The 17356-nt window shown below is 39.7% G+C and overlaps 1 non-coding gene and 1 pseudogene across 1 annotated transcript; both read right to left on the bottom strand.

Annotated features, from left to right (window-relative positions):
- Positions 1 to 16496: 16496 nt before the first annotated feature.
- LOC126956197 (60S ribosomal protein L10-like) lies at positions 16497 to 16900 on the bottom strand (annotated as a pseudogene).
- LOC126957769 (small nucleolar RNA SNORA70) lies at positions 16851 to 16984 on the bottom strand. The gene has a single exon (XR_007726937.1). It is a non-coding gene; the product is annotated as a small nucleolar RNA SNORA70 (small nucleolar RNA).
- Positions 16985 to 17356: the final 372 nt, after the last annotated feature.

Raw genomic sequence — 17356 nt, 5'->3', positions numbered from 1 at the left:
CAGTGGGGTGTAAAAGTCTCCCATTATTATTGTATGGGAGTCTAAGTCTCTTTGTAGGTCTCCAAGGACTTGCTTTATGAATCTGGGTGCTCCTGTATTGGGTGCAGATATATTTAGGATAGTTAGTTCTTTTTGTTGAATTGATCTCTTTACCATTATATAATGGCCTTCTTTGTCTCTTTTGATGTTTGTTGGTTTCAAGTCTGTTTTATCAGAGACTAGGATTGCAACCCCTGCTTTTTTTTGTTTTCCATTTGCTTGGTAGATCTTCCTCCATCCCTTTATTTTGAGCGCGTGTGTGTGTCTCTGCCCATGAGATGGGTCTCCTGTATACAGCAGACTGATGGGTCTTGACTCTTTATCCAATTTGCCAGTCTGTGTCTTTTAATTGGAGCATTTAGCCTGTTTACATTTAAGGTTAATATTGTTATGTGTGAATTTGATCCTGTCATTATGATGTTAGCTGATTATTTTGCTCACTAGTTGATGCAGTTTCTTCCTAGCATTGATGGTCTTTACAGTTTGGCATGTTTTTGCAGTGGCTGGTACTGGTTGTTCCTTTCCATGCTTAGTGCTTCCTTCAGGAGCTCTTGTAGGGCAGGCCTGGTGGTGACAAAATCTCTCAGCATTTGCTTGTCTGTAAAGGATTTTGTGATGTTCTCTGTATTTCCTGAATTTGAATGTTGGCTTGTCTTACTAGATTGGGGAAATTCTGCTGGATAATATCTTGCAGAGTGTATTCCAACTTGGTTCCATTCTCCCCGTCACTTTCAGGTACAGCAATCAGATGTAGATTTGTTCTTTTCACATAGTGCCATATTTCTTGGAGGCTTTGTTTGTTTCTTTTTACTCTTTTTTCTCTAAACTTCTCTTCTCACTTCATTTAGTTCATTTGATCTTCAACACTGATACCCTTTCTTCCACTTGATTGAATCGGCTACTGAAGCTTGTGCATTCATCATGTAGTTCTCGTGCCATGGTTTTCAGCTCCATCAGGTCATTTAAGGACTTTTCTACACTGGTTATTCTAGTTTGCCATTTGTCTAATCCTTTTTCAAGTTTTTTAGCTTCTTTGTGATGGGTTCGAACTTCCTTCTGTAGTTCAGAGGAGTTTAATTGTCTGAAGCCTTCTTCTCTCAACTCATCAAAGTCGTTCTCCGTCCAACTTTGTTCCATTGCTGGTGAGGAGCTGCATTCCTTTGGAGGGGGGAGGAGCTCTGATTTTTAGAATTTTCAGCTTTTCTGCTCTGTTTTTTTCCCATCTTTGTGGTTTCATCTACCTTTGGTCTTTGATGATGGTGATGTACAGATGGGGTTTTGGTGTGGATGTCCTTTCTGTTTGTTAGTTTTCCTTCTAACAGTCAGGACCCTCAGCTGCAGGTCTGTTGGAGTTTGCTTCAAGTCCACTCCAGACCCTGTTTGCCTGGGTATCAGCAGTGGAGGCTGCTGAACAACAAATGTTGCTGCCTGATCTTTCCTCTGGAAGCTTCGTCTCAGAGGGATACCTGGCTGTATAGGGTGTCAGTCTGCCCCTACTGGGAGGTGCCTCCCAGTTAGGCTACTCGGGGGTCAGGAACCCACATGAGGAGGCAGTCTGTCCGTTCTCAGATCTCAGACTCCGTGCTGGGAGAACCACTACTCTCTTCAAAGCTGTCAGACAGGGACATTTAAGTCTGTAGAGGTTTCTGCTGCTTTTTGTTTGGCTATGCCCTGCCCCCAGAGGTGGAGTCTACAGAGGCAGGCAGGCCTCCTTGAGCTGTGGTGGGCTCCACCCAGTTCGAGCTTCCAGGCTGCTTTTTTAACCTACTTAAGCCTCAGCAACGGTGAGTGCCCTTCACCCAGCCTCACTGCCGCCTTGCAGTTGGATCTCAGACTGCTGTGGTAGCATTGAGGGAGGATCTGTGGGCGTGGGACCCTCCGAGCCAGGCGTGGGATATAATCTCATGGTGTGCTGTTGGGAAAGCGCCGTATTAGGGTGGGAGTGACCTGATTTTTCCAGGTGCCGTCTGTCACAGCTTCTCTCACAGCTTCTCTCACTTCGCCTTGCTTTAGCTAACGCTCAGTGGGCTGCACCCACTGTCTGACAAGCCCCAGTGAGATGAACCTGGTACCTCAGTTGGAAATGCAGAAATCACGTGTTTTCTGCATCACTCACGCTGGGAGCTGTAGACTGGAGCTTTCCTATTCGGCCATCTTGGAACCGCCCCTTCTCTTCTTATATATATAAGAAATGGTCTTGTTTTGCAGTCTTGTTTTTAAAAAAGTAACGTTTGAAATTTTTGCATTTTACTATATTTTTCTTAGTATGAATTTTGTTAGTGTTAGTATTTAATTTCTTCAAGAGAATATGTTTTCCTCTCAAGGAAGTTTTCACACTATTTCAACCCATTTTATAGGTATAAAATCTATTACCATATAGAATAATAATAAGAAAGTTAATTTTGTGACTTTTGTCTTTGATGTAGCTTCTAAATGATGCTGATACTTACCTTGACACATGATACAGTTACAGATCTTAAGGCACTAAAATAATTATTTTATTCTGGTATGTTTCCAGTGGAGGTATGTGCACCTAAGTGAACTGTGAGCTCATTCTATCTGTATTCAGATTTCTACAGGAGCCCAGCCTTAGGTAGTGTCAGTTGATGGTGTAAATCATTGAAGGTGTTAGCATAGCATCAAGGCAGTTTAGGGCTGAAAGAGGCCTTGGGACCAACTCTGTCATTGCAAATGAGGAGGGGAAAACTGAGGCTCAGAACCAGTGAACAGTCAAATCATGGGTACCTCCAGCATCAGTTGTATATTGAATGTGAGGGCAGAGAATAGGAAATTAATGTGATGCCCAATCTCAGATCTTCTGTTACAAAATTGGCCTTTTGGAATTTATGTACTGGAGAATAAATTGGAAGTCTGAATAAAGAGGGTTGCTCTTGGGCTGGGAGAGGAATCTTGTTTTTGATGGAGCTTAACTTTCCTATAATTTGCTTTTAAGGGCTGAAAGTAGAAACTATATTCATTTCTCTCTTTTTACCTTACTTTCCCCCTCTGTCTTGGAGTTATGAAATGTTTTGGTGTTTGTTCTGATGATATATTATATATAATAAGAAACAATAATTATCCCCTTTGGCTTTCAATTTTGCGTAACTGAGATTTGATATCATGTATTAAGTGATTCATCTGCTGCATTTATATCTGGTCATTTAGGCAAGAAGCCTTGAATAAAAGCAATTATGTCAAGTGATTCCCAGTTATCCACATGCGGCCGAAGCAGATCTGTGTCCTTTAAACTCTCCAGATGCCATTTCAGGAAAAAGCACAAAGCCTGACAGAAATGTACTGCTCTCAGCCAAAAGCCTCTTTTGGAACAAAGTTCTAGATAACAATGATGCAAGGGCTCAACCAGGGATTCTCAGTCTCAGCACTACTGCCATTTTGGGCTGGATGATTCTTTGTGGGGAGGGCTGTTGGGTGCATTCTAGAATGATGAGCAGCTTCCCTGACCTCTCTCTGCTAGGAGCCAGTCATACTGCCTTAGTTGTGACAATCAAAAATGTTCCAGACATTAACAGCTGTTCCCTGTGAGGCAAAGTCACCCCCAGTTGAGAATGCCTAATCTCAGCCTACATTTTGTACTTCACATTACTCTTCATGTTATGCATTTTCAAAGCACACTCTGGAAACATATCATAGACATGTTGGGGGAAAGGTAACCTGTGGTCTAGCTGTCTGAAGCACACTCAGTGATGTTTCATAAATAGGGGTTCCTCCTTGTACACATTGCTTTTAGGCACCCACCCTGATGACAATAAACAGCCTGGCAAAGCTTTTTCACATTTTTAAAAATCCAAGTGAAAAAAAATTAAAAATGACTGTTCACATGACCAGCAGTTTTCAAAGCACTTTGAAATTGCATCTCATTTTTGCCTCATAAAAGCCTTGTAAGTTATGTTAGATGCCTGTTATTACCATCTTATAGACGAAGACACTAAGTCGCAGTGAAAGTCACAAGCCGGTTTATGCAAGTGATAGACTTAGAGCTCAAGTCACTTGCAATCTCACAGCTGTCATCAAAGAGGCCGTAGTGGAGAGTCGGGAGTTTGTGGCTCGGGACCGCAGGCTTTCAAATGTTGGTCTGATCATAACTAGCTGTCAGAAATTGGGTGAGTCATTTAATCTCATTATTTTTCAGTTTTCTTATCTGTAAAGTAAGGACTATACTTTAGAAGTTTGTAAGGCACTTTATGAGGTATGTAATATTGTGAGTGATAAATGGTCAGTGCTTGGTGTGTAACAAGCACACAAATATTGGGTATATTGTTATTAATAAGAATGATGACACTAGCATGGTTACTAATTATGAGAGTGAAAGACAGACTGCCTAAGTCTGGAACTAAGATCTACCACTTAGCAGCCGTGTGGCAACACAACCCTGATTTATCCTCTCTCGGGCTTCGTTTTCTCGTCCACAAGGCGAGGATGATGGTATCTGCCTCACCTCATGGGGCTGTGTGAGGATTAAATGCCACATAGTGAAGGATCACTGTGTGTAAACAATAATGATAATAACAACACTGACACTGATGAGGATGATGATAATTATTCAATAAATACATTGGTATTTTTTCCAGATTCAGCTAAATTTGAGCTTAACCTCAACAGTCTTGTCTGCTCCAACCTTTATCAGCCAGGATTTTGTTTGTAAGATAGAGAAAACGACACTTGTCATCTTAGGCAGAAAGGAATTTATTGGAACAATAGCGTTGGAGAGTCAGTCAGGCTATACGTCTGGGTCTGGAAAGTGAGCAGAGGCCATGGGAAGCCAGAAGGCTTGGATCAGGAACTGTACTGGGAGTTACCAGCAGGAGCAGCCTGGACTGCGGCACTGTCTGATTGGGAACTCTCATCGGGTCCGTGCATCTTTTGCTGCTTCCAAGACAGTCAAGGGCCCAGAAGAAGGGTCTGCTCAGCTTCTCCTGGCTGCAGGGGGCTAGGACAGAGGGCTGGTCTCTTTGGCCTCTGGGATGGTCCAAGCACAACCTCTCCCCAGAACTATACAACACACGGCCGGAGGTGGTGGCTCATGCCTGTAATCCCAGCACTTTGGGAGGCCGAGGCAGGTGGATCACCTGAGGTCAGGAGTTCAAGACCAGCCTGGCCAACATGGTGAAACCCTGCCTCTTCTAAAAATACAAAAATTAGCTGGGCGTGTTGGTGGGCGCCTGCAATCTCAGCTACTCGGGAGGCTGAGGCAGGAGAATTGCTTGAACCCGGGAGGCGGAGGTTGCAGTGAGCCGAGATCACGCCATTGTACTCCAGCCTAGGCAAGAAGAGTGAAACTCTGTCTCAAAACAAACAGACAAACAAACAAACACTGTATAACACAGGAGAAAGACAGGCCCTTAAACAGAAGTGGGGAGTATCATGAGGAGGCTTGCATGGTGGGAAGCCAAGAGGCTGTGGATGTCTCTTATACTTTCCTAAGTATTTACTAGAAGAGAGAGAGAGAGAGAGAGAGAGAGAGAGAGAGAGATTTCAGCTGTTAAAATTAATCACTATGGTACTACAAGTAACATTTTAATTTTTAAATGACACATTGCGTAATTGACATAGATAAGTTTTTAAAAAAATATTGTGGCCAAATATTTGTTTCAAATAAAGTCATAATCACTATGCTACTAGTGGGAATGACAATGAGAAATAACTGACCTTTTAAAGGCAGATTTAAAATAGTAAAACAGAGAAGAGTGAGTTCACTTTAAATACTTTTTATTGAGCACTTACTATGCCCTGAATATTGGGCTAGGGCTGAAGAGTAGAGGTGCAAAAACATGGGTTCTTCCTCTAGGAAGCTAGTCATCCATGGAAAGATGCAGATACTTTAAAAACAAAACAAAAACTCAAGTAACATAATGGGACGAGTGTTTTAATAAAGGCATTATGCAAATTGCTTTGGAATAACAGAGAAGGGACGTAATTATGGTAGTGATGTGAGCTTAGACTTGAAGCAACAATAAGCCAGGAAAGAAAGAGACGAGGGGATTCCAGGAAGATAAAAGCAAAGGTGGAAGAAAAATCATATGAAAGAGAAGAGGCTCAAATCCTAAGCCTGTTCTAACTACTTGTCCTATCACATCTCATTCTTTTGATTGCCATTTTATCGCCTTTGTGATTTTTTTAAGAGCTCAAAGTGCTGTGTAATAGCTGTCCTATGAGACCCTGTTGAATGTGAAGAGCCATGTTTCTGGAATAACTTCCTACTAGTCATATTTCTGAAAGGTCCTCCACCTAGACCTGCCGTGGAGAAAGCCATTAGGTGGATACCATTCAGGAAAGGGGAGGCGTCAGCATTCAGAGGGGACACAAAATGTCTCCTCTGCCAATCTAATTCCATTTTAACATGTCCTTAAGCTCATTTTGATAAGACTTAAATGGGCAGGTCTGGCTCAGATTCAACTGTGGCTGTATCTGTTCTGAGAAGGGGCTGGAGAGGGTGGTGCAATTGTGAAATGGATTAGCAGCCTTAATTACCTGCGAAAATTAATTAAGGTAAAGACAGGCGATAGAACAAATGATCCATGCAGACAATGAGAATAGTTCTAGATACGTAAGACAAATCTACCTTCCTTTTCCTGCCTAATCACAGTGAAACCATTCAGAATTTATCTCCTTTGAAAAATTACTGAAATAATAAAATAGACGTTAAAAAGGCAAGTGCAGTCTGACCTTAAAGGAAAGGTGAGAAATGGCAATCCTGGATTTTGGTCCATTTATCAGGGATCAGGAGACTTCTTCTGTAAAGGTCCAGATAGTGAATATTTTTGGCATTGGGGGCCATGAATCTGCATTACAGCTTTGGGTTGTTGTGTGAAAGCAGCCACAGAGAATATGTAAAAGAGCGGGCATGATGGTGTTCCAATAGAACTTTATTTATAAACACTGAAATTTGAATTTCATATAACTTTCACGTATCACAACATATTATTTCTTTGGATTTTTTTCCAACCATTTAAAAATATAAAGAAACATTCTTAGCTCAAGGGCCATACAAAAATAAGTGGCGGGCCAGATTTGGTCCAAGAGCTGTACAGTTTGCTAACCCCTGGTTTAAATGATAAAGAAATGATGAAATGATGAAAGTGACTTAAATGATAAAGAAATGTGGTCCAAATATGACAAAAATAAATAATATATTTACTACCATAACATCACAGAGTAAAGAATGACATAGTGGCACAAAACTCATTTTTAAAATCTTATTCCATCAAATTACGTGAATGTTCTCCAAGAACTGAGTCAATCACATATTAATGGGCCATTTTCAGAAGTTATTCACCAAAAAGTGCCACTGACCTTGTCCGTACAAGAACGTGACTTCAAATATCACTTGGAGCCAACTGGTTGAAGTATCTTTTAAATGGCACTTGAAATTTCTTCTAAATTAGTCAACTTTTTTTGATAACAACTGATATTCACTAGAAAATGAGACATAGATGATGGCCGTAACCGCACCAACAAGGATGCCATAAGGAGTGTCAAGGGATCTCTGGCGGGAGTTGGATCTCACCAACAATATTATTAGGTCAGCATTAAGTATCCCTGAAATGATTCTGGCCTCAGTTCTGTTTTTCTTTTGTTTTGCTTGTTTGAATCATCTGCTGATATGCTTTGGCCATCTCTGTGTCTTATACTAGTCTAGTAGTTTCCTGGCATTATTACTTATGTTGATAATAACATATTCTTTCTCTGGTTATGACATAAGCATTGTTTTCTCCCCTTACCCAGTTTCAAGGTCTCTTCCTTATTTACAAAGTCGTCCATGAACTGCTTTTACACTGACCCATTTTTGCTTTTATTTTTCAACTCAAAATTCTGGGGAAACCTCAGGGTGTTTTTCTTCCCTGACGTGAAACATTCACCCCTGAGAATTGCTCTGAAAAGAGCAATTAGTGCAGAATATGTCTCCCCAGGTATATAGAAATGTCTTCAGATATTGTGGTGGGAAGGGTTTGTAAATGACTTTAATGTTGATAGGAAAAGAATTGGGGTTTAAGTCTGCTTGGAAGATTTCTGTCCTTGTATCAAAGTCTTTTTCTATTGGGGATGAGTCCTAAAACCTTGTCAGCGTACATATTTTTAGTCTTACATGTATACATGATATGTCTAACACATAACTATATAGTTGTAGTTATAACAACTTTAACTCCATATAGTTATATATATATTTATAAATTATCTACATGCATTACTGTATACATTAAAAACACATAGCTAACAGAATTTTAAAAGGTTAGGATACAAATAAAAACAGGAGTTTTAGTGTTTTCTTTCCAGTCCTGTAAATTGATTTGTGTACTCCTGGCATACACATTCCACTCTCTGGAGATCAACATTCTACTGGCCCTCAAAGCTGGGATGAAAGGCCATCTGGTTTATCTGCTTCACTAAGGTTTTGTTGTTTATGGATTCACACTTACAGTAGTGCACAGAACACTGAGTCATATTGTTGTGCTTTTGGGCATGAGAATACAGAGCTAAGCATAGAGAATATTGTTTCCAGTTTGTGGCATGTGATGAGCTTGATGAATCTGGCAATTTCCATGATGAAGTAGGTTGTGCCTGGGGCACAGTAGGGCTGATGCAGCATGCATGTGATGAACGGGCTCGGAGCTCTGTCTTACAGGAGCAAACACCACAGCACCATGTCCCTTTATTTTGGCACAAACTGAATTTTATGTTTATTTTGAGGGCTGAATTTAGGCAAAACTGGCCAGCTTAGAGGGAGTTGAAGATGTTTCTTATGGAACCCAAAAGCACCACTTAGTCCCTTTGCCGTGGGTGCATTTTGTGCCACAAGGATGGGACGCTGCACCATGCAAACTATCTAATCATCTTCCAGTGTGAATTGCAGACACTGTGAGATTCCTTTCTGCGATAGTTGAATGTAAACTCCTTATCTAAATGTTGAGTAAAAGCTTTTCCTTTTATTGAGAGAATTTTAAACATTAGTGATTAGGCAGAGGTAGAAGATGAGGCTAGAAAGCTTCCAGGTTCCTCTGAAATCACCCTGTTTGTTGATAATGCTCATCTGTTCTCAACCTCTTAGTACTTTCCTAGTCATTTCAAAAAAGAGAGAGATTCAACAAACCTGGTTTTATTCCTGAGAGAGTACTGTCACAAAAACTAATGTTGTCAAGAAAACCAAAGTAGTGTCTGACTTGTTTAGAGGTGCTAAGGGCATATGACAAGCCAAAGAGTAAGGATAATATTGGAGGAGGAAGAATGTCTCTTGCATTGGTGGATAAAAGAACATACAATTTGAAGAAAATAATCTGCTGAATTTCATTCTTTAATCCTGATCTTGAACATCACATCTACATTCATTTTCATGCTAAACATGTAGAAAAAACTAGAATTAATTAGAACATTTGGAAACGGTACCAAAATAGATAATATTTTAAAATCAAATAAATAATAGAATGAACAAAAATGGGCATAAATGAGTGAGCAAAGCCGTAAGCTCATTAGAAATATACAAATAATAAATGGTACACAGATGGCCTGATATTTAATACTGAACTGAAGGTCTGGAATGAACACAGAGATTTTTTTTTTAAATTGAAAATGGCATTTCACTAGCACACAGAAAAAATAATAATTGGCTCTTTGGGACATTTCCTAACTGAGGTCTTAATAGACTACAGGTACTCTTGCACTTTTGAGGTTTGATTTAAGATTATATAAAACAAATAAGTGTAATGAATTCTGTTAGTGATAAATTAAAATATTTCAAGTAAAACTCAGTGGTGATTCTGAAACAGCTATGAAATATACTAACAAGGTCAGTAGTCTCAACAATATATTTCTAGTTGTGAGTATATATTTAGAGACCAACAAAATAGGGGGATATCAGGATTTGATTAAACTGTCAGGCTAGGAACCATATGTTTACATTTGAGTTTCTGCAGTCAATGGGGTATTTAACATGGCCAGAAAACTTCCTTTGAAGTAAGTAGCAAAGACAGGGAAGGAGCCACATAAGTTGATATTCAGCATGGTTTAATGAGACACGTGGCTCCAATCCACAGACAAAATTCAATATCTACTATAAATTTTTGCCAAACATATATCCATATGTATTATTCCCTTCAAAGCATTTTAGACATTAACAAGGATTCAAGGAGAAATGGACCCCTTGCCAACTTCAAGGCCAGTTGAAATAGAGAGGCCTGAAGTAAAGTTTAGACTGCAGGTCTATCGTGTTTACCGATTTGGCACCACACTGTTTCTTGACTTCTGATGATAAATGGTCTATAAAGAGCTCACACATCTTATTTAGCATCAAATATCTCTTCACAAGTAATATTTTAGTGAGTTGAATATAAATGAGCCAAAACCATGAATAATAGACTCCTCTGGACTTACGAATGAAGGGGGAAAGTAGTTGTAGTTGGTAAAATGTGACCAGAAACTATAGCTCTAGTTTTTGTTAAATGTTTGCAGAAGGCACTATTTGATTCAAGAAATCGTCTAGTGACAGTGCCTCTTTTTTGCTGGACACTTTTGGGTTGGGCCAGTTACTCTTTAACCTCCGCCTCCCAGGTTCAAGTGATTCTCCTGCCTCAGCCTCCCAAGTAGCTGGGATTACAGGCCACCACGCCTGCCACCGTGCCCAGCTAATTTTTTTTTTTTTTTGTATTTTTAGTAGAGACAGGGTTTTGCCATGTTGGCCAGGCTGGTTTAGAACTCCTGACCTCAGTGATCGGCCCACCTTGGCCTCCCAAAGTTCTAAGATTACAGGCATGAGCGACCACACCCAGCCTGAAGTCACTGCCAACCCTAACACAGACTCAGAATTTCCATGCCAAATGCATTCTGAGCAAGGTAGAGTCAGTAGGATATTTTAACACAAATAGAACCCTTCTCTCAACCGATGTCTTCTCTGGGAAATATTTGCTGCCAGAGAAGTCAAGCCTCTCTCCCCAAGACTGTGCTCTCCTTCCTCTCCACTTCCTTTGTTATCTAGAAGACCATACTTCTTCCTCTGGCTATCCAAGTATCTTCCTGAAGGTCACTTCTCCTTTTGAGCAACTCACCCAGAGCTCTTCATGCACCTACCATGTTGCTAACAGCTGCTAAGAAAATTGATGTTTTTTCATCTATATTATTCCATTAGTTAAGCAGGAAGAAAGTCTGCTTAGGAGAACCATGAGAAGTCAAATGGAAAGTCTGATTTCAGCCAAAAGGAGAAGGATTCTTAGAGTTTCAACATTTCTGAGGACCACTTAATAAGTCATAAGCAAAGCAGTGACATTAAAAAGAGTGTCATGTGAACATCCAGATGCTAAGGTCAGCTTCCTGGGCTTGCGACCTATGTAGTCACTTAGGGCACTGGGCTCAGAAGAGCCCTACACGTGGTTTAATACTCTGCTCCCACCACCTTGAAATTCTTAATATTATTTGAACAAGGGGTCCTGCATCTTTATTTTGGAGTGGATCCCTCGAATTATGTAATCAGTCCTAGAGGGGCAGACTGGTACCCAGCTCTAGCAAAACACCTGGTACAATTATTTTTTTAAAATAAATGGTAAGAGGAAATTGAAAAGGGAAGATATCAGAATCCAGAGGCTTCTTGCAGATGTCTCAGTATTAGGTGAAGCCATGCAGAGTACTAATCAAAGTACAAGGCTACGAGTCAGAAGATGTGGCTTCTAGACCCAAATTTTTCTCTATAACCAATGTCAACTTTCTGAAGTTTGCTTTCCTTACAGGTAAAGAAGTCCTCATTGGGGACTTGCCTAATAATACTAGAGTATACTCTTCCAGAAGAAAAAACTAAATGTGGGAGATATTACAAAAGATATATACAGTCCCCAGTACTTTGGAGGCCGAGGCAAGCGGATCACAAGGTCAGGAGTTTGAGACTAGCCTAGCCAACATGGTGAAACCCTGTCTGTACTAAAAATACAAAAAAAAATTAGCTGGGCATGGTGGCAGGTGTGGTGGCCTGTAATCCCAGCCACTTGGGAGGCTGAGGCAGGAGAATTGCTTGAACCCAGAAGGCGGAGATTATAGTGAGCCCAGATCGCACCACTGCACTCCAGCCTGGGTGACTGAGCAAGACCCTGTCTCAAAAAACAGTAACAACAGCAACAAACAAACAAACAAAAAACCTCAATGACTTCGTGAGATGAATGCCAACAAATGGGATTCTTCTGGTATTTCACCATATCCTGAACATGCCTGGCATATACCATTTTCCCACCACCCCTCTCAGTCTACCCTTTTCCCAGCTATTCTTTCCTCTTTGTTCTTTGCTTATTTAAAATTCGTTCATCGTATCAGGCCGAATTCAAACTTTTCTTTCTTTAAGAAATCTTAAGAACCATCCTGATTCAAAATGAGCTTTTCTGCTATAAATGCATTTGACCGGTCACAAATCACTTGGCACTGTGGCTTATTGGCTTATTTCTCTTTCTAGATAGAATTGTTTTATATGACTGTGTGTGATCTCCCCACTGAGGGAAGGGCTTGTCTTTTCACCTTTCTACCTCACACCCAGCCCAGTATTGTGTCTATACAGCATAATGGACAGTGATCCTAAAGAGGAGAGTTGATCAAGCTAGAGAAAACCTTAATGTCAAAGAAAATGAAAAAAAAATGGAGCAGAAAATATTTAGGTTTTAGAGACAGGTTCTTCCAGCTTGGCAAATACTTCCATACAAATCTGTTGATATATGTTCTCTTCTGAAAAGTATTATTTTGACCAGGTATATTAGTAAGTCGAAAACTTTTTAATAAGCTTTTTGAAGAAGTGGCCAGTATTCCAACCTTCCAGTAAGTGGTCATGGGACAACTGCAATTGGGGGAACACACTGGAAATATCCAGGCTGTTCCATAACATTGCTGTTACTCATGCAGATTGAGAGTAATCACCAGGTCTTTGGAAAGAATTTAAGTCTGATATATTTACTTAGAACATATTCTATTACCATAGTCACAAAATAAACTCTATATTGTTTTCGTAATAGTGTATGGTTCCAGTCTTTCCATCTAAATTATTTGCCACAATCATACTGTTCTATAGATACTATTTATGCAGGTAACTGATGGGGTACAAACTATGATTACTAAAGTCAATATTTTGCTGCCTAGAATGGGCTAAGGCAGGTAAGCAGCACAACTTGGAGATTTTTGTCTTAAGGATGTTTATTTCTGTGTGAACATCCTTGATATAGTTTGGCTATGTCCCCACCCAAATCTTATCTCGAATTGTAGCTCCCATAATTCCCACATTTTGTGGGAGGGACTCAGTAGCAGATAACTGAATCGTGGAGTTAGTTTCCCCAATAATGTTCTCATGGTAATGGATAAGTCTCACAAGATCTGATGGTTTTATAAGGGGAAACCCCTTTCATTTGGTTCTCATTCTCTCTTGCCTGCCATCATGTGAGACGTGCCTTTCACCTTCCACCCTGATTGTGAGGCCTCCCCAGACACATGGAACTGCGAGTCCATTAGACCTCTTTTTCTTTATAAATTATCCAGTCTTGGGTGTATCTTTATCAGCAGCAAAAGAACAGCCTGATACAATACTATTTAGAGTTTTGTTGAAAGGGGAGAGAGTTGGTATCAGGTGGCAAAAGAAAAAACCGACCCTGTTGAAGGAGTAACCCTCAAGTAGGAATACATTTTTGTTTTATCTACGAATATGGTAAGTTTATATTTCATTTCAGAAGATACTGATGTCACAGAAGTTAAAGATGGTACCCATGATAGTGATGGTGAGTAGGTATTTCCCCATAGAAAACTCCAATAGCCTTTCCTCTATGAAGTCAGGTGGGTCAGGAGCAAAATGACCTGACAAATGAATTGGTTGGGAATTTAGAAATTTCAGTAACAAGTGCTTCACTTATTCAAACAGCATGCCACACTGTCTCCCCCACCCCTACCACCAAAGATTCCTTTCAGATGGCAGCTCTTTTCCCTAAACACCTGCTTCAGAAGCATTATCTTAGAAAGTTATTGAGGTGCTTAGGTTTATAGACTTGGAAGCCTGACTGTGTGAAGCAATTGAGAATCATCTGTCTCTAAGATTCAGATTCATATTAGTTGAGCTTAAGGTTGACATATAAACATAGAATGCAAATTTATCTATTTATAGTGAAAGCTCTGTCTTAGAAATGAGAATACTCAAGTCCTCAGCACCAGCACATTCTCTCCCTATAGGTCATCCCATATAGGGAGCCCATTATAATCAGAAGACTTTCCAGGGTGGCATGAAAACATACTGTTAGTTTGATGAACTTCAGTGTTTCTTGGCAACAGGCTAAATTAACTTGTTTTCACCACCACAAAAAGAAAGATCTTGACAATGGACTACAGTATTCTGTGTCTGGCTAGGCCTGTTTAAAATGCTTTGGTGAGCAGCTTACATGTAACTTTCTGACTCTCTTTTTAAATCTTCCATAACTTACCAGGCATACTTTGTTTCAACATATTATTTCTTTAGATGTGTTAATGAACTCCATTTGATCCCAGATTTTGCAGGCTTAGTTCTTGAAGTGACCTTGCAAAATGGGATGACTTTTCAATAATTAATCGTATTTTCTTTTTTAGCTTCATCCATGATTAATTTTACCCTGTGGAAAATAAGGAGAAAATCCTAGTCATTGCTTGGTAGTAGGAGTGTGGTAGCATTATGGAGGAGTTTAGTTGGGAGTGACACGATCTTCAGTAAGGACATTGGGAATTGGGAGAGAGATTTCCAGTTGTGGGAGAGATTTCCAACTGCAGGTGAAATCAGCTTGAGTTTGGAGTGGGAAAACCTTGGAGAAGATCATTTGTGTCAATTCAGCTGGGATGGTGGTGAGGTGTTGACCTGCTGGTGCAAAGATCCCATCTCTGTACACATTAGTGGCAAAACCCATGGCAGTGGACAAACAAATGAGTCCAGTGGCAAAATCAAATTAATGAGGGTTTTTCTCTGATCAAGATAAGGTAGACTAAACCAGTGGACCCAAAGCTAAGAGAAAACGCAGGATACAGGAAATAAACCTGGTGATTCTTTCTGGAAAACACAGTCCTACCATGACTGATGGAACAAGCAGAGAAAAATGAAATGTTTATCTTTCTTTTTGTTGTCTAGTTTGTCCTTCTTTCTGATAGAAAGTAAAAACAATGGAGCATGGAAAAACCTATTTTTAAAGGTTTAACAGCTTAACTAGTAGTCATGATCATATTTTTATTTTCTTTTTATTGTCTCGCTCTGACTGAGCATTAGGACAAAAATTAATTGATTTCACAAAGTGGCCTATCCCACCACCAACCCCCACCCCAAAGCAACAACAAAAACAAAATTTTTTTCATAGGGTTATGCCACTGGTTTTGAATAGAGTTCATTAGCAAATCTAAACTTTGTCTTACAGTCATATTTAACCATTGCCTTTAAATTAAAACCAAGACATTATTAAATTCTTAGAAAAAAAGATATAAACCAGTTGCTTAGTTAATAGTTCTCCCTTTCCTTCCCAAGATAAAAAAGAAAAACCAAACATTTTTATGTTGCTATAAATTGCACCAGTGCATCCCTTTTGATGGTGTTGTGTTGCGTAATAGGTAACTACAGAAACTAATTTTGCAAACATTCAAGAATGGGATATTTGCAAATAGCTGTGTTCTGGATATTAAGCACAAAGTGAATTAAGTTATTGAATTCCATTTAAGCAGCATTAACCTTGTTTTAAGCCTTTTACTTTCATTAGTCCACCCTTCTTTTCCCACTTGGCTGTTTGTAGTACATATTGATTCTCAAGGTAGTACTTTAGAAAAGTAAGAGATGGTGGTGAAATTACTTGGATAATGAAAACCACAATGACACTGAAGGCTACATTAGAGTCTTTTTGTTATACAAGTCAGGCTCATGCTGTAGATCTAAACTGTGAATCTAGTTTAAAAATACTTAATTTTATAAAAGACTCTCTCAGTTAAATGAATGAGTGGCCTTTGGTGTCCTCCAAGAATGGATTTTCCTGTTTTATATAAAATTGTATAATATGTTGTTGGGTGGTTTGTTGTTTTTATTTTGACGAACCTGCTTTAAATATGAAAAGTATAAGTACTGTCACTTCTGTTATAATATGACAAATGTGTTCCTATAAGTCACACTGTTGTGGAAAATTACATAACATAAAAGGGCTTGTGAGAAAAATGGTGTTATGGTTATAATACCGCCAAACTAAGTCACTGACACAGAAATAAGATAGGAACTAAAACAAATAGCACAGTCTTACATATGTTAAGTGGTTAGGAAATAAATACTAGAACAAACATAGCCTTTTATCTTGAAAAAGAAAGTTTGGTTGTGGAAGAGTTGCAGCTTGGCAGTTATTGTGAAGTAGAGGAAGGACAGTTATTTTCTTTTTTTTTTTTTTTTTTTTAGGTGGACAGGAAGTAGAATTTATTGGTGAATATTAAGAGGGGCAGCACAGTGGAAGCCCTCATGAGTGCAGGGCCTGCCACTTGTCCAGAGCACCACGATTGGGAACGTACTTGACCCATCTGGGATGAGCCGCTTCTCAGCCACCATGTCTTCAAATTCATTGGCATTGAACTTGGTGAAGCCCCACTTCTTTGAGATGTGGATCTTCTGGCAGCTGGGGAGCTTGAACTTGGCCCTGCACAGGGCCTCAATCACATGCTCCTTGTTCTGCAGCTTGGTGCGGATGGACATAAGTTGGCCAATGTGAACCCTGGTCACAGTGCCCTGGGGCTTTCCAATGGCACCTCGCATGCCTGTTTGGAGCCTACACTGGGGTAGTGCAAGGTCAGAAACATGAACATCCATCTGAAAGGACTGTCTCCAAGGTCCTTTAGAGCAACCCATACAACAAAGAGGCTGCATCACTACCAGGGAAGCTGCTGTTTGCAGCCATTGCACACTGGGCCCCCATGAGGAAAGGAACTCAGTCGGCTTAATTGGCTGCAGGAGGGACAGTTATGTTCAAGTCATGGGAAAGTTGTAACACCAGAAGGGTATGGCTCATAACACATGAGTAAACTGAGATAATTGGCAAATTCTCGGTGTTCATATGTTTTGTATATTCCTTTGAGGCTCAATTTTAGCAGAGTGCCATTTTCTGCATTCACCTGATGTTCCTTAAAGATGAAATAGCTATACATAACTGTGAAATGTAAAATTAATGTTATGCTCATAGTTTTTGCTAATATATTAATGGTGTAGAAACAAATTTGCATATCAAAATATGTATCCAAAACAAAACTGACTACATCTTGTTCCAAATCATCATTGGCATCATCATCATCATCATCATCATCATCATCACCATGATTATTTAAC

Source organism: Macaca thibetana, chromosome 6 (assembly GCF_024542745.1).
Source record: "Macaca thibetana thibetana isolate TM-01 chromosome 6, ASM2454274v1, whole genome shotgun sequence".
Lineage (NCBI taxonomy): Eukaryota > Metazoa > Chordata > Mammalia > Primates > Cercopithecidae > Macaca > Macaca thibetana.
This window is presented reverse-complemented; position numbering and strand designations above follow the sequence as displayed.